Here is a 24,157-nt window from a genome sequence, read left to right as displayed (position 1 = left end):
TATATTTATTTTGAATTAAAAAGAGAAAACAATATCAAGTCAAAAAATGGAAATTAATCTGTTCGAAAAATTCTTCCTGCAAGAGGAGAGAATGAACAGCCTATACTTTATCGCAGCTTAACCATGGAGCCTTTGTTTTTTAAACGCAAATACTTTAAACAACTGCAAGTTTTATGTTCTAAAAAGTCTTTCTTTGAAAAGGCTGCTGGTTAACTGCGCAAAGCTGCAACTGATCAGGGAAGAATGTCTCATTTCTAGGAGCAAACTGTAGCCACTCAACACAGGACTGAAAGGTTTGCTATTCACTGTTAATTTTTTTGTGCCCCCAAGGGCTAGTGCTGGGACTACTTAATTAGGATGACAGAAGAATTCCTGGCAGACAACAAAAAGAAAAATGGAAACGTTCATTAATTCTTGTGGCCTTAATGTCAGTTGCAGGGAATTATATAGTCAAAACTAGTGCGAGAATCTAAGTCATGTTATAGACTACAGAATGAATAGGCCCCAAAAGACAATAACTCTACAATGCCGGTTGATTTTTCCGACACAAGAAAACACATCCATTCATAATGCGACCAGAAAGAATCTAGTGTTGCCAATTAACATTATAGATAGAAAAAATAATTTTAAGTGATAAGAATAAAGTTTTCCTGCAAGTTAGATATCTGTAATTTAAAGAATTATCCAAAATTGTACAGAAACATTAAATTAATTTCAATGTAAATTTGCACAAATGGTTTTCGGTTCCTCAGCTATCAGATCAAGTTGCACATAGAATAAAAGAGTAACGATCTAGATTTATTTCACAAGCAGAAACACCATATTACAAGTACCACATGCACACTGGATTTCACGGAGCTCTGATCCTATCTACTTCCAGATCACAACTGGGTGTATTTTAATAGTTCCATTTAAATAGATTGTATTCAAAAACTACAAGCTAAAAAATATTCACAACAGAACAAAAATGTGAAATTCATAGCTGGTAAACTCTAGCATTCAGGTTTTGAATACAAAGTATTTATAAAAATGAGGCATGTCTGTCAAGGGAACTTGAAAAACAAGAAGTCTGCTTTAACATCTCATTAATTGTCAATCACATACCGAATCCAAGTGCAGATTGAAAAACAATGCATGAACTCAGTTCAGTGCACATATCCACCACTGTTAGCATTATTACAATTATGCAGTTCTTTCACGAGACATTTCTCTGCCTGAAAAAAATTAATATTTTTTATTAAGAGCTTTGACCTCACTGAGGATGCTTCAGACCCATCAACATACAACAACCTGCTCTGAAAATTCTGCTCACACTTTGACAGCTGAGAGAAATTCCACCAGAGCAACTGAGACTATTTGCAACATCTAAATCAAAGACATTATATATTTTTTTAAATCAGTTTGCCCTCTCTCCCAGTGTAACAAATCCTTTGAAAATAAAATTCATAAAAACATTATCTGGTCATCATCACACTGCTGTTTGTGGGAGCGCAGTGTGCAAATTGGGCAACATGTATACTACATTACAAGCATTTTATGTTCAGAGGTTGTAAAAGACTTTTTATAAATGCTTCTGCCACATGCAAAAACCAGGCAATGACGATCTCCAACTAGAGTGAATCCAACCACCTTTGCTTGACATTACGAAGCCAAATGCCCCACCAACATCCTGGGGTCCTCACTGACCAGAAAATCAACAGATTCAACCAACTAAATGCCATGGTTCATAAAACAGGTCAGATCTATATTCTATGAGAAGATCCTCATCTTCCAACTCTCCATAGCCTCTCCATCACCCACAATGCACAGCCAGGAGAACGATGGAATACCCTCCATTTAACAAGGTGGATGCAGCTGAACAACAGCCAAGAAACCTGGCATAATCCTGGATAAAGCAACCTGCTTGATTTGCAGTTCATCCACTGCTTTAAACACTCAGTCACTCAACCAATAATCACAATGGTTATATAACACTTGCAGCAACTCACCAAGGTTTCTTTAACAGGACCGTCCAAACCTATAATCTTCCCCACCTAGAAAGGCAAGAGCAGCAGGCACATAGGAAAAGAAGCACTTCTAAATTAACCAAGTAAAACAATCTTGGATGTACATTGCCATTCCTTCATGGTGACTGGGTTAAAATTCTGAAACTCCCTGCATAACATCACTATGATCATACCTTGACCACATGGACTGCAGTAGTTCAAGGTGGCTTTTCTTCTCAGTCAATTAGAAATGGGCAATAAATGCCAGCAGTGCCCATATCTCTCACCCATTCTAAATATTACAACTGTAGCTACATTTAATTATATTTATCCATCATACACAAAAGCAAAAATATAAGCAAAATAATAGTACAGTACTTGTATGAGGCAACTTGAAACAGTTCAAACAGCTAATAGTCTCTTTCAGAATGCTGCTTAGCCATTCCCAGTTTTCCAGAAAAATCGTATTTTGCACAGACCAGTTAAATTAGGGACAAATGTCTGAAGTTTGTAAAAGCATGTTTATTTACCCACTTAATGCAGCAAATATAGGAAATGCAATAAAGGTTGGTTGTATTAATTTACAACAAAAAGCTTGTAAATAATATATTAAATTAGACATTTAACACCAAGTTGGAATTCAGAAGAGTGCAGTCCAAAAGATACAGATCTGGAGACGGTCTACGATTGGGTGCCTCTGGTGAAAATCTGGATAGGTGCAAGATTTTGTGAAGCCCCAAGATGTACCGACCACTATTACAGGTGATGAACAACAAGTACCAGACAAGAGTAATAAGCAGTGAGGGCGGCAGAGAGTTTCAGAGTCAAAGTTAGATTACACCAAGGATCGGCACTGAGCCCCTTTTCCCTGACTGTCATAGAACATACAGTGCAGAAGGAGGCCATTCGGCCCATCGAGTCTGCACCGACCCACTTAAGCCCTTCCACCCTATCCCCATAACCACTCCCAACCTTTTTGGACACTAAGGGCAATTTAGCATGGCCAAGCCACCTGACCTGTATGTCTTTGGACTGTGGGAGGAAACCGGAGCACCCAGAGGAAACCCATGCACACACGGAGAACGTGCAGACTCCGCACAGACAGTGACCCAGCGGGGAATCGAACCTGGAACCCTGGCGCTGTGAAGCCACAGTGCACGCCACTTGTGCGACCATGCTGCCCATAGCCACTTGTGCCGTGGCAGTTCTAACTGAACAAGAAAGACAGGAAGTGCCATGTTCATTAATGTTTGTAGATTACATTGATGGTGATGAGTATATGGAGAAGAGCACTGAAGACTGCAGTCTGAAGATCAGTAAACCAAGGACCTAACTTGGTTAGAGGCAAGAGGATCAGAGTGAAGGTGTAAAGCTTATGGGTGAAGACCATGAAAAACTGAGTAGTTTCGAGTGCCCGGTGACCTAATAAATGGTTTTCAGAACAAAGGTTATGATAACAAACACTGATCAGATTTACAAGACAATAGTGCACAAATTTCAAATAGTCACAAGAATTGAAACAGGGAAGTAGAAAAAAAATCATTTACACATATGGGGAGCTCCCTGCTTTATGTCATTATTAAAGCAGAGTCCAAAAATGATTTTAAAAAGGATTTAAGTAGTTATCCAAAAACAAGGAATATTAAAGGATATGGAGAAAAAGCAAGGGGGATTATATTTGTCGTCTGGAAGCCCAGAACAAAAACTACAGGATTCAGATAATCTATCCCCCAACATCAATATGTTTTACTGAACAAAATGTTTTAAAAATACACGGTCAAAATACTTCCTCCACTTTATTCTGTATAGTTCCACTGCAAGATTCATGCACAAAACTAACTACATAAATAACTTAAGGCAGAAAGGATTTCAGGAAAATATTCTTACTGTGCAAGTCTATCGGGAACCAAAGCGAAGCACAAATACGCCATCAACATTTATGAATGACCAGCAGGTGACATCTGCTGCTGGCTGCTAAGACTCACAAACTTAACTTCAATGAAATTAGTTAGGTCCCAATGGATTAGTCCAGATCTGTCGCATCAGTTTCACCCTGCAGAGAGAATGGTAAGGAAAGTGTTGATTAGTCTCCAAACCATATTTTATCAGAATAAAGTCTAACATAACAATATGTCCTTTGCTAAATTCAGAACAAAGAATTTCTCCTTATCCAAACTAAGAGCGTTGCCCATTGACAAACCAGCAATTGACATGAGGATCCAACTACAGAAGCACTCGCTGGCAAATTCAGATTAACCCGAGACCGTTTACATTTCCTATTTCGAGATCAAGGAACAGTTTTCATAACTTAAAGAAAAATCTCAGCAACTTATTCCTTATTATTTAGGGACTCATGTGACATTTTGATCACAGATGTAATGTTTAGCTCAGTCTTATACTATTGGCCAGGGTTTGGAGAACCCCAAAGTATATTATGGAGTTCACCGGACGCACAATTTTAATAAATTTTGATTATGGGGAGCACAAGGGCCCACTTTACAGTGTGATGCAACAGAGATCTAAAGTATTTTAAAACAAAAACAATGTTTATTCCATGAATCCAGTTAACATTTTATAAACACACAGTACAGGGCAGCACGGTGGCGCAGTGGGTTAGCCCTGCTGCCTCACGGCGCCGAGGTCCCAGGTTCAATCCTGGCTCTGGGTCACTGTCCGTGTGGAGTTTGCACATTCTCCCCGTGTTTACGTGGGTTTCGCCCCCACAACCCAAAGATGTGCAGCGTAGGTAGATTGGCCACACTAAATTGCCCCTTAATTGGAAAAAATGAATTGGCCACTCTAAATTTAAAAAAAAATAAACACACAGTAAACATCTTATCAACCACCAACACTGATAATCCCCCCAAAGATGCAATACTCTATAGGTAACCCTTAGTAATTTTCGTAACAACATCCATCAGTCAAAGACCCTTTTTAACAAAGACAGTAGGTTTGCATTCCTTACAGAAACAGGTATTACTTTGAAATCATCAAGTGATCTGGAGACATTCTTTAGCATGCAGAGAGAGGTTTGAATGCAGCTCTCCAACTGAAAACAAAACTAAAACTCAGAGCCAAAAACAGCTTCCAGCTCAAAACGAAAGTATAAAGCAGAGCCAGAGCCCAACTCCACCTATCCAATGACATCACAGCAGCCACTTGAGAAGACAAACATTTCTTAAAGTGACATTCCCATGACACTAATTTCAAGCTGGAAGCAGAGCACACGTGAAGAGCAGTGCAGAGCCCACTTGTCTGGCAAAATTGGGGATTTGGGGGTGGGGGGCATTTGCACAAAAAGAAAACCCAGTGCTGCATGTGAATAGTAAAATCAACAGTAAATACTGACATGGTATAAGAGCCTCCAGTTGCAAGATTTTTGCTGTCATGCATGCATGAATCCCAGGGTGACACTGTGGTGCAGTGGTTAGCAGTGCTGCCTCATGGCGCCAAGGACCCAAGTTCACTGTCCATGAGAATGTGCACATTCTTCCATATCTGTGTGGCTGTCACCCCCACAACTCAAAGATGTGCAGGGTAGTTGGATTGGCCACGTTAAATTGGCCCTTTAAAAAGAATTGGTACTTTAAATGTATTTTTAAAAATGGATGCATGAACCCCCAATCTCGCACACCACTGGGGCCCTCCTCAGGCTGAACCTGAATCACAGGCAGAACACAGCTGACCATAGCGGGGTGAGTGGTGGGCAAAGAAAGCAGAATCCCAGAATAGGCAGAGCACAGATGGGAGGCGGGGCATGCGAGAATGTGATCAAGATTCACAGACCTCTCCCCATTTCTCTCACCCTCAGCCCGCAGAAAATTGTAACAACTTTCAACCTAATAAAGCAGATAACAGACACAAAATACTGCATCCACTGCCACAGCGCTCTCCTAGTGTTTGGTTTGACAGATTGGTTAGAAATAATGTGGATGCTTTCAGTTTCTGGTTACCTATGTCATCCTTCCTTGCATGTGCTGGTCCACCCAATGACATCCCCAAGCATGATGATGATGGCACTCAGTGCATATTAAAATGCGAGAGCTATGCTACTGAAATCACTTTCAATGAATATCTGTTCTCAAATAAAATGCGCATCACAAAACCGACCTTGCAGCTTAAATTGTACAAACGGTAGATTTGATTTAGATTTAGTCACGTGCACCAATGTACAGTGAAAAGTATTGTTCTGTGTACAATCCAGGCAGATCGCTCCATATATGAAAAACATAGGACATAGGCACCAGGGTAGGACTGGAACCGATGTCCTGGAGGTGGGGTTTGGGGGGGAGGTGGGGTTTGGGGGGGGGGGGGGGGGGGGGGGGGGGGTTGTTTGCTACTGCTGTTGGGGAGAGTTTAAACTAATGTGGCGGGGGGTGGGAATCGATGCAGGAAGTCAGAGGGTACTAAAACGGAGACAGAAACAAAAGGCAGCAAGGAGAAAAGTGTAAGGCAGAGAATCCATAGTCAAAAATCAAAAAGGGCCATAGTACAGGGTACAGTGACTGTGGGGAGCTCTGTGAATAGGCCCAGTAATACTAAAAGGAATAAAACGGGAAGTAAAAACATAAATGGAAAGCAAAGCAGCAGGTTGTTGCATGAAGATATGGTTTCAACGACAAGGAAAATTAGTAGTAAAATTAAAAAGAAAAATAACTTAGGAGAGGTTACTGATGGAGGTGTTAAGATTCAAAACGGAGGTATAAAAGCCAACATAAGGGTACTTTACCTGAATGCTTGTAGTATTCAGAATAAGGTAAATGAGTTGATGGCGCAAATCATCGTGAATGACTATGATTTAGTGGCTATTACTGAAACATGGTTAAAGGATGGTCATGGCTGGGAGTTAAATATCCAAGGGTATCAAACTATTTGGAAGGACAGAGTGGATGGTAACGGAGGTGGTGTATCTCTTCTATTTTAGGATGACATCCGGGCAGTAGTGAGGGATGACATTGGTGCTATGGAGGGTACGGTTGAATCCATTTGGTGGAAATCAGGAATAACGAGAAAAAGTCACTGATAGGAGTTGTCCATAGTCCACCAAATAGTAACATTACGGTGGGACGGGCAATAAACAAAGAAATAACTGACGCATGTAGAAATGGTACAGCAGTTATTATGGGGGAGTTTAATCTGCACATCGATTGGTTTAACCAGGTCGGTCAAGGCAGCCTTAAGGAGTTTATAGAATGTATCCGCAATAGTTTCCTAGAACAGTATGTAATGGAACCTACAAGGGAACAAGCGGTCCTAGATCTGGTCCTGTGTAATGAGACGGGATTGATTAATGATATCATAGTTAGGGATCCTCTCGGAAGGAGCGATCACAATACGGTGGAATTTAAAATACAGATGGAGGGTGAGAAGGTAAAATCAAATACTAGTGTTTTGTGTTTAAACAAAGGAGATTACAATAGGATGAAAGAAGCGCTAGCTGAGGTGGACTGGGAGAAAAGACAAACAGTTGAGGAACAGTGGAGAACCTTCCAAGCAATTTTTCACAGTGCTCAGCAAAAGTTTATACCAACAAAAAGGAAGGATGGTAGAAAGAGAGAAAATTGACAATGGCTATCTAAGGAAATAAGGGAGAGTATCAACTTGAAGGAAAAAGCATACCAAGTGGCAAAGATTAGTGGAAGACTAAAGGATTGCGAAATCTTTAGGGGGCAACATGAAACCACTAAAAAAGCTATAAAGAAGAGTAAGATAGATTATGAGAGTAAACTTGCTCAGAATATAAAAACAGATAGCAAGTTTCTACAAATATATAAAACAAAAAAAAGTGTGGCATGGTAAATATTGGACCTTTAGAGGTTGAGAAGGGAGATTTAATAATGGGAGATGAGGAAATGGCTGAGGAACTGAACAGATTTTTTGGGTCGGTCTTCACAGTGGAAGACACAAATAACATGCCAGTGACTGATGGAAATGAGGCTATGACAGGTGAGGACCTTGAGATGATTGTTATCACTAAGGAGGTAGTGATGGGCAAGTTAATGGGGCTAAAGGTAGACAAGTCTCCTGGCCCTGATGGAATACATCCCAGAGTACTAAACGAGATGGCTAGGGAAATTGCAAATGCACTTGTGATAAATTTACCAAAATGAACTAGACTCTGAGTCCCAACAGATTGAAAATTAGCAAACGTGACACCGCTGTTTAAAAAAGGAGGTTAGCAGAAAGCGGGTAATTATAGGCCAGTTAGCTTAACTTCGGTAGTAAGGACGATGCTGGAATCTATAATCATAAAGAAATAGCGAGGCATCTGGATGGAAATTGTCCCATTGGACAGAAGCAGCATGGATTCCTAAAGGGCAGGTCGTGGCAATATAATTTAATGGAATTTATTGAGGACATTACCAGTGTGGTAGACAACAGAAAGCCAATGGATGTGGCATATCTGGATTTCCAGAAAGCTTTTGACAAGGTTCGCCACAAAAGTTTGCTGCATAAGATAAAGATGCATTGCGTTAAGGGAAAGTAGTAGCATGGATAGAGGATTGGTTAATTAATAGAAAGCAAAGAATGGGGATTAATGGGTGTTTCTTAATGGGAAGAACAGGTGGATAGCACTGTGGCTTCACAGCGCCAGGGTCCCAGGTTCAATTCCCCGCTGGGTCACTATCTGTGCGGAGTCTGCACGTTCTCCCTGTGTGTGCGTGGGTTTCCTCCGGGTGCTCCGGTTTCCTCCCACAGTCCCAAGACGTGCAGGTTAGGTGGATTGGCCATGATAAATTATCCTTAGGAGGGGTTATTGGGTTACGGGGATAGGGTGGAAGTGCGGCTTAAGTGGGTCGGTGCAGACTCGATGGGCTGAATGGTCTCCTTTTGCACTGTATGTTCTATGTTCTATGTTCTCAGATTGGCAATCAGTAGCGAGTGGTGTCCCTCAGGGATCAGTGTTGGGCCCACAATTGATCACAATTTACATAGATGATTTGGAGTTGGGGACCAAGTGCAATGTGTCCAGGTTTGCAGACGACACTGGGATGAGTGGTAAAGCAAAAAGTGCACAGGATACTGGAAGTCTGCAGAGGGATTTGGATAGGTTAAGTGAATGGGCTAGGATCTGGCAGGTGGAATACAATGTTGACAAATGTGAGGTTATCCATTTTGGTAGGAATAACAGCAAAAGGGATTATTATTTAAATGATAAAATATTAAAACATGCTGCTTTGCAGAGGGACATGGATGTGCTAGTGTATGTGTCGCAAAAAGCTGGTGCACATGTGCAACAGGTGATGTGCTTCATTGCTAGAGGGATGGAGTTGGACTAGGGAGGTTATGCTGCAACTGTATAAGGTGTTGGTGAGGCCACACCTGGAGTATTGTGTTAAGTTTTGGTCTCCTTACCTGTGAAAGGACATACTGGCGCTGGAGGGTGTGCAGAAGAGATTCATTAGGGTAATCCCAGGGTTGAGGGGTTGGATTATGAGGAGGGGTTGAATAGACTGGGACTGTACTTATTGGAATTTAGAAGGATGCGGGGGATCTTATAGAAACATATAAAATTATGAAGGGAATAGATAGGATAGATGCAGGGAGGTTGTTTCCACTGGTAGGTGAAACTAGGGGGCATAGCCTCAAAATAAAGGAAAGTAGATGTAGGATTGAGTTTAGGAGGAACATCTTCACCCAAAGGGTTGTGAATCTGTAGAATTCCTTGCCCAGTGAAGCAGTTGAGGCACCTTCATTAAAGATAAAGTTAGATAGTCTTTTGAAGAATAAAGGAATAAAGGGTTATGGTGTTCAGGCCGGAAAGTGGAGCTGAGTCCACAAAGATCAGCCATTATCTCATTGAATGGCGGAGCAGGCTCGAGGGGCCAGATGGCCGACTCCTGCTCCTAGTTCTTATGTTCTTATGATAATACAAAATGTATATACATAGGCATCGGGCAAAACATACGGAATAACAATTGTGCAGAAGATGTGTGGAAAGATCAGTTCAGCCATAAGTGGGCCATTTAGGAGCCTGGTAACAGCCGGAAAGGAGCTGGCTTTGAATCTGTTGATGCATGTCCTCAAACTTGTGTATCATCTGCCCAACGGAAGAGGTTGGAAGAGAGAATAACCCGTGTGGGAGGTGTCTTTGATTATGCTGCTCAATTTCCAAGGCAACGGGAGGTGTAGACAGCAATGGATGGGAAGCGGGTTCGCGTGATGGACTGGGCTGTGCTCACAACTCTCTGTAGTTTCTTACAGTCTTGGGCCAAGCAGTTGCCATACCAGGCTGCAATGCAGCCAGATAAGAAGCTTTCTATGGTACACAGATAAAAAGTGGTAAGAGTCATTGCAGACATGCCGAATTTCTTTAATATACCTGAGGATGTATAGACATTGTTGTGCTTTCTTGGTCATAGCGTCGACAGTAAATACAAACCGTAAAATAAAATGTAGTTAATAATAAAACATATAGTAAGTTGGGCTTTATTAATAGGTGCATAGAGTACAAGAGCAAAGAGGTTAAGTTGAACTAGTTAGACCTCAGCTGGAGTATTATGTACAGTTCTGGGCTCCACACTATAGGAAGGAGATGCACGCATTGGAGAGTAAGCAGAAGAGGTTTCAAAGAATGGTTCCAGGGATGAGAAACTTCAGTTATGAAGATAGATTGGAGAGGTAGGAACTGTTCTTCTTGTTGGAGAGAAGAGGTTAAGAGGAGATTTGATCGAGATGTTCAAAATCATGAGGGCGCTGGACAGATTAGTTGGTGAGAAACTGCTCCTGCTTGTAAAAGGGTAAAGAATGAGAGGGGACAGATTTAAAGTGATTTACAAAAGAAGCAAATATGATGAGAAAAATAATTTTCACAGCAAATGAGTCGAGTTTGGAATGCACTGCCTGGAAATGTGGCGGAGGCAGGTTTAATCAAAGCATTCAAAAAGCCAGATGATTATTTGAATATAAACACACTGTGCAGGGGTACCAAGAAAAGGCAGTTGGTCATAATGCTCATTTGGAAAATCGATGCAGGCACGATGGTCTGAATGGCCTCCTTCTGCACCGTAACAATACTGTGATAAATACTTAATATAAATAGTTAATTCTCTGAATGTCAGATTCAGCCCCAAAGCGTGTGGTACAATGGCACAGTGGTTAGCACTGTTGCCTCACATGCTGAGGACCCAGGATCGATCCCTGCCCCGGGTCAGTATGTGTGTGTAGTTTGCACACTCTCCCAATGTCTGCATGGGTTTCACCCCCACAACCCAAAGCTGTGTAGGGTAGGCTGATATGACACGCCAAATTGCCCCTTCGTTGGGAAAAAATAATTAGGTACTATAAATTTTTTTTTTAATTCAGCCCCAAATAAATGGTTACACTACCTCACATGATCTTGCATCATCCATTAATTGGTTAACAAATTTGAAGGGGCCCAAAAGTAAATTGCTACGTTGGTCTGGCATGGAAGGTGCTTAGAGACAAAGAAAGTGGGATGTTGCTCAATGTACCGACCTCCTGCAGCAACAGGGAATTTTGAAAGATATTATCGATCTGGCCAATAATCTCTCACGCATTTCCAGGTTTACAACAACTGCACATATTGGGCCATACAGCTCTCTGTAAAGTTATGGCGGGGCTTGCCAGACTAGCCAGTCCTCAGAGCTCATTTATTTCCTTGCTTGTCCGTTTGGTCATCCCTAAAACAAGAGGAAAGCTATTATGTTGCTTCTCTGCCTGGGCATAGAACTAGTTTACTGCCTACTCACTGAGTGGTAAGCAGAAGATTGTAGACAACTTTGAGACAACTGCCTGTGCTCCACGGTGACATAAACAAGAGCCCTCAGCTAAGGATTCCAAAACGAAGATCTCAGGGGCCCAAGCTGCTAACAACATCTTGTATTTACCCAACATGGTTAATGTAGGAAAATGTCCCAAGGCACTTCATAGGAACGTAGTCAAAAACAATTTTGACAACATGCCACATGAGGAATATTTCAGGCAGATGACTTAACGCCGACCTCTTTTACCAAGTTTTTGAACAGTCATAAGAGAATGGGAGGTAGAATGTAGGGTGGCCATTCACATGGTTTTATGCCAGCCAATCCAGCTTTCAGGTGGACAGTCCCCAAGTTAAGTCAAACACATTTTCTGGTATTTATACAGAGCTCATCACCCCAGCCTCCAAGGAAGCATTTCAAGTCAAAGTTATTGCCTCTGAGGGACTGGCAATGGCCCAAAGACTTGGCCAGGTAGACAGTGGGGGAGGGAAACTCTGGTTGTGTTCAAGGGTGGATACTTATCCTTGTGCATACTTCATGTCACCTAACACTAAGTTGTGCTGCCACGCAACGTTCCTCCCATTCCCTTAAGACTGTTCAAAAACTTGGTCAAAGAGTTAGGTGAGACAGCACGAGAGAAACATCCCTTGATTTTTTTTTTGTAAATCATTCTTTAGGTTCATGAAAAGCTGTAAATGTACAAACTCTCCAAGTCTAGCACTTGATTAATTGTGTGAGATATTTTCATCCAACAATAGAAAAGTATTTTCACGTGCATGCAGTGAGCTGGCAGGTGTCCGGTATTCTGGCGACTGAACAGAACATAAAAATAAGGGGGGGATTCTTCATCCGTTTTCTCCATCGGGAAATCCGCAGGCGTGAGTGCGCTCCGACGAAACTGATGATTCCACCAACGGAGAATCCAGCTCTAGGAGTAGGCCACCCAGCCCCTCGAGCCTGTTCAGCCATTCAATGAGATCAAGGCTGGTTTAGCTCAGTGGGCTAGACAGCCGGTTTTTAATGCAGAACAAAGCCGGCAGCGCAGCTTCAATTCCCGTACCAGCTTGTGGCAACTAGGGGCTTTTCACAGTAACTTCATACTTGTGACAATAAAAGATTATTATTCATGGGGAGTCAGTGACACAGTGGTATTATAGCTGGACTAGTAATCCAGAGACCCAGAATCATGCTCTGGGGACCTGGGTTCGAATCCCGCCACAGCAGATGGTAAAACTTGAATTCAATAAAAATAATTAAAAGCCTAAAAGGTGACCATGAAAACCATTGTCGATTGCTGTAAAAACCCATAATGCCCTTTAAAATGGGCAGCACGGTAGCACAAGTGGATAGCATTGTGGCTTCACAGCGCCAGGGTCCCAGGTTCGATTTCCTGCTGGGTCACTGTCTGTGTGGAGTTTGCACATTCTCCTGCATGGGTTTCATCCGGGTGCTCCGGTTTCCTCCCACAGTCCCAAGACGTGCAGGTTAGGTGGATTGGCCATGCTAAATTGCCCTCGGTGTCGAAAAAGATTAGGAGGTGTTATTGTGTTACGGGGATAGGGTGGAAGTGAGGGCTTAATGTGGGTTGGTGCAGACTCAATGGGCCGAATGGCCTCCTTCTGCCCTGTATGTTCTATGTAATCTATGTCTGTATGGCTGATCTGATGGTGGTCTCAACTTTCCTGCCTGGCACCCTAACCCCTTCCTTCTCTTGTATATTCGCCAAAAGATTGATGATTTCAATGCACAAATTGAGCTAAATGGGTATAATTTAATTGCCATTAAGGAGACATGGTTACAGGGTGACCAAGTTTGGAAACTGAATATCGAAGGATATTCATCATTTAGGAGAGATTGGCAAAAAGGAAAAGGAGGTGATAGCACTCTTTATGAGAATACATAACTAAGAGAGGATCATAGATCTAAGGATCAAGATGTGGAATCAGTTTGGATGGAGGTGATAAACAGCAAGGGGCAGCAAATATTGGTGGGAGTTATTTATCGGTCAAAATGTAGCAGTAATGTTGGGCATGGTATAAATCCATAAATCAGTGATGCGTAAAACATGGATAATATATTAATGTGTGACTTCAATTTACAAATAGGTTAGGTTACCTAAATCAGCACTAATGCTGTGGAAGAGGAATCCCTGGAGTGTGCGCAAGTCAGGTTTCTGGAGCAGTATGCCGAGGAGCCAACTAGGGATCAGGCTATTTTGGATTTGATGCTGTGCAATGACAACGGGTGAATTAATAACTTTGCTGCAAAGCAGCCTTTGGAAAACAGTAACCATAATATGACAATTTTGTATTGAGTTTGAACGCAATGTAGTTCATTCTCAAATTAGGGTTTTAAATCTGAAGAAAGGAAATTATGTAGGTGCAAGGGGCAAGCAATCTATGGTGGATTGAGAAAATACACAGATTTGTCAGTAGACAGACAATGGCTTGTATTTAAATACTACACATTTTACAACAGCTATACAGTCCTCAAAAGGCACAAACAGTCAAAGGGAAAAATAAATCCACCGTGGTTAACAAAGAAGTTAAATATTTCATTGGATCAAAGGAAGTGGCTTATCAGGATGCCAAAAGTAGTAGTAAACCAGAGGATTGGGAGCAATTCAAAACACAAAAAATAAGAAACTGCTAAAGTAAAGAAAAAGAAAATATGAATGTAAACTAGCAAGGAACATAAAAGCAGACTGCAAAAGCTTCTTTAAGCATGTGAAAAGAAAAAGGTTAACTAGGACAAATCTGGGCCCATTATAGACGAGGGTAGGAGAATTTATAGTGGAAAACAGGAAAATGGCAGAGAAACTAAACGTTTACTTTGTCTCTATCTTCACGGAAGATCAGAAACTTTCCTCAAAATATTCAACGGCCAAATAACTTGTGAAACTGAGGAACTAAGAGTGGCACGTTGGCACAGTGGTTAGCACTGTTGCCTATCTGCGCTGAGGACGCAGGCTAAATTCTGGCCTTGGGTCACTGTCCACATCGAGTTTGCACATTCTTCCTGTGTCTCTGTGGGTCTCACCCCCACAACCCAAAAAGATGTGCATGGTAGGTGAATTGGCCACACTAAATTACCCCCTAATTGGGGGAAAAAAAGCATTGTGTATTCTAAATTTCGTTTTTAAAAAGAACTGATGAGCTAAATAAATTATTAGTAAAGCGGTAGTACTTATAAAGTTAATTGGGTCGAAGGCTGATAGACCCGCTGGACCAGATGAATTTCATCCCAAAGTGAAGTAGAGAGATGGTGACTCATTGGTATTTATCTTGCAAAATTCTAGATTCTGGAAATGTTCCTGCAGACTGACAAGCAACAAATGTGACCCCGTCATTTAAGGGAGGAAGGAAGAGGGTGAATGAAGAACTACTTGCCTGTTAGTTTCTCACTTGTAGTAGGTAAGTAGTTAGATTCTATTATAAAGGACGAGATAACTGGATATTCAGAAACGAATGGTAAAAACGGGCCACGTCAACATGGATTTTTGAAAGGGAAATCATGTTTGACAAACTTGGGAGTTTTGGGGGTAATATGTGTAGCAGTGGTAAAGGAGAAGCAGTGGATTTTGTATTTGGATTAGAATTAGAGCACATGAAAATGAAAAATTTGAAATGAAAAACATGGAATTGGGGGAAATATACCAGTATGGATTGGACTTGGTAAACAGACAGAAAACAGAATTGGAATAAACGGATGGCAGACTATTACTTGTGGAGATTAGAGCTAGATCCACAGCTGTATAAATTATTCAGATGTGGGATCTACTTGTAACATTTCCAAATTTGCTGATGGACAAAGTGATGGCAAGTTGTGAAGAGGATGCAAGGAGACTTCAAGAGAACTGGGACAGGCTCATGAATGGGCTAGAATATGGCAGTAAGAATTAGAATGTGAGAGTAAGTTTGAAGTTATTCACTTTGGTAGAAAAAACAGAAAGGGAGACTCTTTCTTAAACAGTAAGAAATTGGGAAATGTGAATATCCAAAGGAACTGAGTGTCTTTGTTCATGAGTTGGCATGCAGATGCAGCAAGTAATTAGAAAGGCAAATAGTATGTCGGCCTTCATTGCAAGGCAATTTGAGTACAGGAGTAAAGATGCCTTGTTGCAAATTGTACAGCCTTCGCGAGACCTCACCCAGAGAATGGTGTACAGTTTTGGTTCCTTTAATGAAGGGCAGATCTTCTTCCACAGAGGGAGCGCAACAGAGGTTCATCAGATTAATCCTTGGGATGACTGCACTTTGTTAAGGTCTTGGGGGTCTATATTCCCTAGATTTTCAAGAATTAGGGGTGACCTCATTGAAACTTACAGAATTTTTGCAGGACATGACAGGGTGGAAGATTCATCCCCTGGCTGGTGAGTCCAGAACCAGAAGACAAACTCAGGATAAGGGGTAGGCCATTTAAGACTGAGATGAAGAGGAATTTCTTCACTCAGAGGGTGGTGAATCTTTGGAATTCTCTACCCTAGAGGGCTGTGGAAGCTCAACCATTAAGTATGTCCAAGATAGAAAGTGTTAGATTTCTAGAGATTATCAAGAGATATGGTGATGGTGCCACTAAACGGCACGGAGGTAGATGGCCAGCCGTGATCTAATTGAATGGCCCACTCCAGTTCCTATGAATGGAAAGCTGGTGATGGGGTGGTAAGTTTGCAGGAGAGAAGAGTTGGTCTGTTCAGGAAAAAGGTGATGGTGACAGATTTGAAGGAGTGAACAACATTGTCAATAGCAGCTAAGCTAATGCCAGAAGGGCGTGAGTGTGTCCTTAGTTTAGTCGGAATAAGGTTGAAAGAGGACGTGGGCCTCATGAACAAGATGAGCTTGAAATAAGTATTCTCTAGACTCAGCATTGTCAACACTGTGAAATTTAGACCGTGCAATCACTGAATTCTATAGTGTTTGCTTTGTTTTCCAAAACCAACTGTGTTGGCACCTTTATTCCTTTCTTGCCACATCACCATTGCCTGTGGCTCTGTATGACTGACTTTTTTGCCATTCAATCTCTCCCGTCATCCGCCTATTACTAACCTTTCTTTTTGCCACCCACCCAGTGCTCAATATGTAACATTTTTAACACTCAACAGTTCAGATGAAAAGTCATTGACCTGAAACGTTAACTCTGTTCTCTACACAAATGCTGGCAGACCTGAGTATTTCCAGCCCTTTATGTTTCTATTTCAAATTTCCAGTATCCATAAGTCAGGTTGCCGTCACTTTGCCTTGTCTGAACTCTGCAACCTGCCTGACGATACTGACTACAGCAGAAAGGGTCAAATTACACATTCCAGACAAAGCATCTGGTGAATATTGCAGTTCCCGGTTGGTGAGAATTAGTAATTTAACATTTCCAATGCAATGGTGAAACAGACTGTGAAAAGTATGTTTGTCCTAAGTTCTTATCGGGGAGAATGCTGGTAGGTGGAGTTGAAATGCCCATCAACCATGATTGAATGGCGGAGTGGACTCGATGGGCCGAATGGCCTTACTTCCACTCCTATGTCTTATGGTCTTATGGTCTTAAGTTGCATTCTGGGAGTTGTAGTCCAGCAGCATTAATATGAAGATTCATTAAAAATCTTACATTGAGGGTGGCACAGTGGTTAGCATTGCTGCCTACGGCGCTGAGGACCCGGGTTCGAATCCCGGCCCTGGGTCACTGTCTGTGAGGAGTTTGCACATTCTTCCCGTGTCTGCGTGGGTTTCACCCCCACAACCCAAAGATGTGCAGGTTAGGTGGATTGGCCACGTTAAATTGCCCCTTAATTGGAAAAAATGAATTGGATATTCTAAAAAAAAATTTTAATCTTACATCACACACTTTGTTACCCAATTCCAGACAATAGGACACCCAAATGACTTTTTAAATAAATATTTGAAGCGATTCACTGGTACTCCTTTCGCTGCCTGCACATTACTCACTGACTGTATTTTGTCAGCTGCTGCTACTGCATTTTTAGGTCAATTTCCACTACGACTTACTACTTTATTTCATCTTTGCCACGCACGGTCGGCATTTGCTGCTGTTGAGGGAATCTTTACTTTTTAATTTTATCCATGTGATTCTGGGCGGGCTTAAACTAGATATTGTAATACTTAAATTACAGAATGTACCAGGCTTTGATACATCAGCCCTACCTCAGAACTGAGGCTGAACCCTGATGAAAGATTTCACAGGAAACAAGGTTTTTGAATTGATAATAATAATAATAATCTTTTTATTGTCACAAGTAGGCTGACATTAACACTGCAACGACGTTGCTGTGAAAAGCCCCGAGTCGCCGGCATCTGTTCGGGTACACAGAGGGACAATTCTGAATATCCAATTTCCCTAACAAGCACATCTTTTGAGACTTGTGGGAGGAAACTAGAGCGCCCTGACGAAACCCGCGCAGACATGGGGAGAATGTGTAGATTTATGAGGAAAAACAAATTTGAATGATTTTTACGATTCACAGTGATCACAGACATCTCACTGGGTTGCTGACAGAATCTGTGGGTTCTGTTTTGGTTATATCAGCCATTTAGAACTTAGAACATAGAATATTATAGCACACACTACCTGCCTTTTGGCCCGCGATGTTGTACCGACCATTTATCCTAATCTAAGATCAACCTAACCTACACCCCTTCAAATTACTGCTGTCCATGGGCTGTCCAAGAGTCGCTTAAATAGGGCAGCACGGTGGCGCAACGGATTAGCACTGCGGCCTCACGGCGCCGAGGTTCCAGGATCGATCCCGGCTCTGGGTCACTGTCTGTGTGGAGTTTGTACATTCTCCCCGTGTTTGCATGGGTTTCGCCCCCATGACTCAAAAATGTGCAAGCTAGTTGGAGGGGCCACGCTAAATTTCCCCTTAATTGGAAAAAATTAATTGGGTACTTTAAATTTTTTTTTTTTAAAATAGTCGCTTAAATGTCCTTAATGATTCTGACTCCACCATCTCTGCTGGCAGTGCATTTCACACACCCACCACTCTCTGTAAAGAGCCTACCTCTGACATCTCCCGTATACCTTCCTCCAATCACCTTAAAATTATGTCCCCTCGTGACAGCCATTTCCGCCCTGGGGAAAGATCTCTGGCTATCCACTCTATCCATGCCTCTCATCACCTTGTAACGGTGACTGTTCGTGGGGAATTTGACATTCTCCAGTGTCTGCGTGGGTCCCACCCCCACAACCCAAAGATGTGCAAGGTAGGTGGGTTGGTCAGGCTGAATTGCCCCTTCATTGTGAAAAACATTTGGTAGTTCATAGGCTGTTAATCTTGTTTATCTCACGTTAATTCTGGATGTTAAGAGTACTGGATGGATAATACCTTATTGGCAATTCTCATATAGTAGATTTTTCTTGTTTATGATTGTGCAATATTGTGGCTTTGTTCTCTTAATGAGTAACTAGTATTTTCAATTCACCATTTAAATAAAAATGTTACTGGTCTGTAACAGATCGTGACAATGTTCCATGAAAATCTAATTTGACCCAAACATGTACAAGCGCAATAAAGAAATTTGCATGTGCCAATGTTAATGGATACACAGAAATCCAAAACATAGGGAAATTTCAGAGAAAATCCAACAAATACTTTTAGAAGTGCTACCTAAATAAGGTTTGTTATTCCCTACTTTGAGGAATTTAAAAAAAATTTAATTCAACAAGTTTTCCATTTTGAGTTTGCTAACTTCCAATTTGCTGGGACCATTCCAGAATCTCAGGAGTGTTGTAAAATCATTGGCAGTGTTAGAACACTAGGATTAGGGCAGCGCAGTAACACAGTGGTTAGTACTGCTGCCTCACGGCGCCAAGGTTCCGGGTTCAATCCCACCTCAGGTGAATGTTTGTGTAGAGTTTGCACATTCTCCCCATGTCTGCGTGGGTCTCACCCTCACGATCCAAAGTTGTGCAAGGCAGATGGATTGGTCATGCTGAATTGCCCCTTAATTGTGAAAAAAATAATTGGGTACTCTAAATTTATTAACACGAGGATCAGGCCATCAGGTCCTCAGGACTTGTCAGAATTAAGTCCCTTTAGTTTCTCCAGTACTTTTTCTCTACATCCACAATAAGATAGGTGAGCTAGTGAAACAAATTGAAATAAGTAGTTTAGATCTAATTGTCATTACAGAAACATGGTTACTTGGTGATTAAGGTTGGAAATAGATATTCCAGGGTACACATCATTTTGAACAGACAGACAGAACGCAAAAGGAGGGGTTGCTTTGATAATAAAGGATGACACAAGGAGAAAGGATCTTGGTTCAGAGGACCATGAAATAGAATCAGCAATCGAGATTACAAATATCAAGATATGAATTATCTTAATATTCCTCACTTTTTAGCACCAAGGTTACAGTCTATTTCTGGTGTGCAACTTGCCTCTTCCACTGTAATTTCTCTCCGCTTCCAAGGGGCCACTTCAGCCACTTTATGATTGGATATGTCACGTTCGAACTTAGCATGGAAATCAATTGTATGAGATCAATTGGGAAACAGTGATCCTTTTACTAGGTGATTCCTAATTAACACTGCCTTGTTGCACAATACTAGATTTAAAATAGCTTTAGCCCTATTTGGTTCCAGGAAACTGTCACAAAACTATTCTACAAACTCATCTCCCAGGCTACCCATGACAATTTGATTGGTCCAGTCTAAGAATATCAAAGTCCCCCAGAACTATTACATGGCCTTTATTACACGCTTCAATAATTTATTGCTTAATGCCCTGTTCAACAGTAGAATTGCTGCTGGGGGCCTACAAACTACTCCCACCACCATTTTCTGATTCTTGCTATTCTTAATCACCATGCATATTGATTCTACTTCATGATCTTCTCAGCCAAGATCCTTTTCTCAGTAATGTCCTCGTGTCATCCTTTGCTATCAGGGCCATCCTTTTCCATTCGGCTTGGCTTTTCAAATATTGTGTACGCCAGAATATTATTTTCCAACCTTAGGCATCTCGTAATCATGTTTCTGTATTGGCTTTTAGATTCAAATCATTCAAGTTGATTTGTGCCACAAGCTCATCATCTTATTGTGGATGTTTTGTGCATTCAAATAAAGAGTCATTCATTTCATTTGTTTTACGATTATTCCCTGCATGGACCTTAATCACTGATAAACTCTTGTTCCTTAGAACATAGAGCATACAGTGCAGAAGGAGGCCATTCGGCCCATCGAGTCTGTACCGACCCATTTAAGCCCTCACTTCCACCCTATCCCCGTACCCAATAACCCCTCTTAATCTTTTTGGTCACTAAGGACAATTTATCATGGCCAATCCACCTACCCTCCATTTCTTTAGACTGTGGGAGGAAACCGGAGCACCCGGAGGAAACCCACGCAGACACGGGGAGAACGTGCAGACTCAGCACAGACAGTGACGCAGCGGGAAATCGAACCTGGGACCCTGGCGCTGTGAAGCCACAGTGCTAACCACTTGTGCTACGATACTGCCCCTTCTTGTCTCACTCTGCTAGTCTTTACCCATGTCTTAACACTACACCACTGCCGCAACCTTTCTTTTTGGATTTCTAAATCTCCCTTCACCCAAACCCCTTGCTGGTTAGTTTAAAGCCTTAGTCCACAGCCCTAGCTGTATGATTTACCAGGACAGTGGTCCCAGTCCAGTTTAAATGGAGCCCATTTCAATAGAACAACTCTCTTTCATGAGCTCAATGAACCAAAGCCTTTTTTTCCCCACTTAGGAGTGCGAGCTGCTGAATGCATGAGTCATGTGTTTCATTCTCTCATCTACTTGACCCTTTGCCAATTGGCACGTGGGTCAGACAACAATCCAGAGATAATTACTTGCCATTTTCCGTGTTTTAATTTTATCCTACCTGTGAAACTTGTTTCCTTCATGGACTATGACAACTGGATCCTCTTCCTTCTATGTCTCCACCCGCAAGGTGATGTCCTTAACCCCGTCACCAGGCACACAATACCTTTAGAGCTCCTGATTGCCGCCAGAGAGATTTGTATCTATCCACCTTATCTCCTTATCCACCTTATCCACCTGTCTCTTATCACTAAGGTATGCCTTTTCACTCCCCCACTTGAAAGGCATCCTGCGCCCTGGTGCCATGGGCAGTTTATTCATTAACCCTGCAGTCCTTCTCATCCACATGTGTCAAAGAACCTCATCCCTGTTGGGTAAGGACAACAACTCCCCTCCCTGATGCTTCGCAATGTCTGCAATTCAGACTCCAGCTCAGCAACTCAAGAGGTAGAAAATTAAAACGGTAATTTGAAGAAAAGCATGCAAAAATGGACAGATACTGGCAAATGGCAACGGTACAAATAACAGTGGCAGGTGATAAAACAGATAGCACGAGCCATAAAAGGAAATATGGAAAGAAATTTGCAAACATCAAAATCAATAAATTTAAAAAAATTACGGGAAAGGGGGTGCCCTAGAGCATTGTGGGTCCCTTGACAGTTGATAGCAGAGATACGGTCAATGGTGATCTGGAAATGCAAGAGATGAGGAATTACTTTGCATCAGTATTTACAGTAGCGAAAGCTGGAAGCATGCGATAAATCCCAAGGAAACTAGTATCAAATCAAGGTCTTGGCTTGGCCACAATTATCAAAATAACAGAAGCAAAGTGTCATGTGAGTGCCTTTAAGAAATGGATGTTTAACCAATGTACCTTTAAGAAATTCAGTGATGTCAGAGTGTGGGTGGAGCTGGGTTTTAGCTCAGCCATTTTGAAGTTTTTAGTTTCAGTTTGAGAGAGCTGCAAGAAGGAAAAGAGCTGGTCTGATGATGTCTGCAAATCCAAAAACTATAAATATATTGAATGTAACCTGTTGTGCTCCTATTTTTTAAGGGTTGAAGTGTTTTGGATGTTTAAAAGAAAAGTTTGCAGGATTGGGTAGTGTTGTATTATTATCGGGGTTATCTTTGAAGTAAGGGGTGTTAAGAGATCCAATGTTTATTTTAAAAGGTTAAGTTGAGTTCATGGAATAAACATTGTTTTGTTTTAAAAACCACGTATCCATAATTGTAATACCACACCTAGGGAATAAGCTGTGTGCTTCAAAAGCAATAATCCATTAAAGGGGGGGGGTTGATTGGACTCCATGATACATTTTAGAGTTCTGAAAACACCTCTCCCATAACAAAAATAAGAGTGATGCAGAGAATTGCACCATGGTGTGATAAACCCCAGGACCGTCTCAGAATTTTAAAGAAAGTTGAGATAACGGAGATACCCAAACTGCAATCTTACAATGCAAGTTAGAATGGAGAATTGCACATGTCACTCTACTTTTTACGGCTAGAGAGGAAATTATGGATCAGTTGGCTTAACATCTGTTACAGCGAAAGTTACTGAAGTCCATAAGATTGAGCATTTGCAACTGAATAAAAATATCAGCATGGATTTGCAACAGGTAGTTCAATGCCTGACGAACCTCACAATCTTTTGAAGTTACTAAAGCAATGGACAAAGGACTGTCTAGAGGCCATTGGCTAAAGTCAAAGGCCTTGAATTGAAGGCAAATTATTGACCTGTTTGAAAACTGGCAAGAAACAGTAGGGAAAATGAGCAGGTACAATTAGCAGGATGCGACTAGTGGTACTCTGTAAGGTTTTGTGTTGGGCTCTCAACAATTCAGTTTTTATGAATGACTTAAATATTTAGGAGAACAGTTAGTGAACAGAAGCTATTTCCCCTGGTTGGTGAGTCTAGACTTGGGAGCACTGTCCAAGATTTAGAAGCAGACCTTTCAGTTGTGACGTGCGTTAACACTTTCATACAAATTATAATAAAAGTCCAAAACACTCCTCTGCAAACAGCTATTAGATTGATATAATCGGAGATTGGCTAGATTTTTATACAAAGGCATCAAGAGATATGGGGTAAAGTGAATTATATGTGGTTAAGTCATAGACCAACAATGGTCTCATTAAATGACAGAACAAACTTGAGGGGCTGAATGGCCTATCCCTGCTCCCACAAGTTTATTTTGCTGCAACCGAGTACCCAAGAATAGAACCAGGTGAAAGCAGTCCCACTCAGCCGGACAATGGAGGAGGCGTTACAGCTGTTTGTAGCAATCAACCATGCACCAGTTAAGAGGTTAAAGAGGAAAGTGCATCATGGTAACAGTCACAGATTATGTTGACTCCAACTCTGATTCGGGGCTACTTCAGTGATTTGCAGAGACAGTACCTGATTTGAGTGGTTGAAACATGAATGTGAGAAAAATGGGCACAGATGTGGAAGACAACAAGCTTTCGACACGCTAGATCTTCTGAACTGGATGTTGCTGTACATAGAAAACTCATGCCACAACGCATTAATAGAATCTTGCCGATGTACACCCAACAGCTTTTGATTCATAAATATAAAATATCAGTAACTGGCCACAAGTTTGTAACCCCACCATACTGACAGCTGAGTGGTACAATGAACTGGAAGC

At 41.6% G+C, this 24,157-nt stretch overlaps 1 protein-coding gene across 15 annotated transcripts in view; it reads right to left on the bottom strand.

The window, feature by feature from the left end:
* The window catches only part of tanc2a (tetratricopeptide repeat, ankyrin repeat and coiled-coil containing 2a), a 1,067,833-nt gene that overhangs the window by 904,637 nt on the left and 139,039 nt on the right, over positions 1–24,157 (bottom strand). For all 15 annotated transcript variants that reach the window (XM_038778854.1, XM_038778853.1, XM_038778860.1 and 12 more), the window contains exon 2: positions 3,873–4,038. The gene's annotated coding sequence lies outside the window, so the exon portion shown is untranslated. The remainder of the gene's footprint in view (positions 1–3,872; positions 4,039–24,157) is intronic.

This window comes from Scyliorhinus canicula, chromosome 19 (genome assembly GCF_902713615.1).
Source record: "Scyliorhinus canicula chromosome 19, sScyCan1.1, whole genome shotgun sequence".
NCBI lineage: Eukaryota > Metazoa > Chordata > Chondrichthyes > Carcharhiniformes > Scyliorhinidae > Scyliorhinus > Scyliorhinus canicula.
This window is presented reverse-complemented; position numbering and strand designations above follow the sequence as displayed.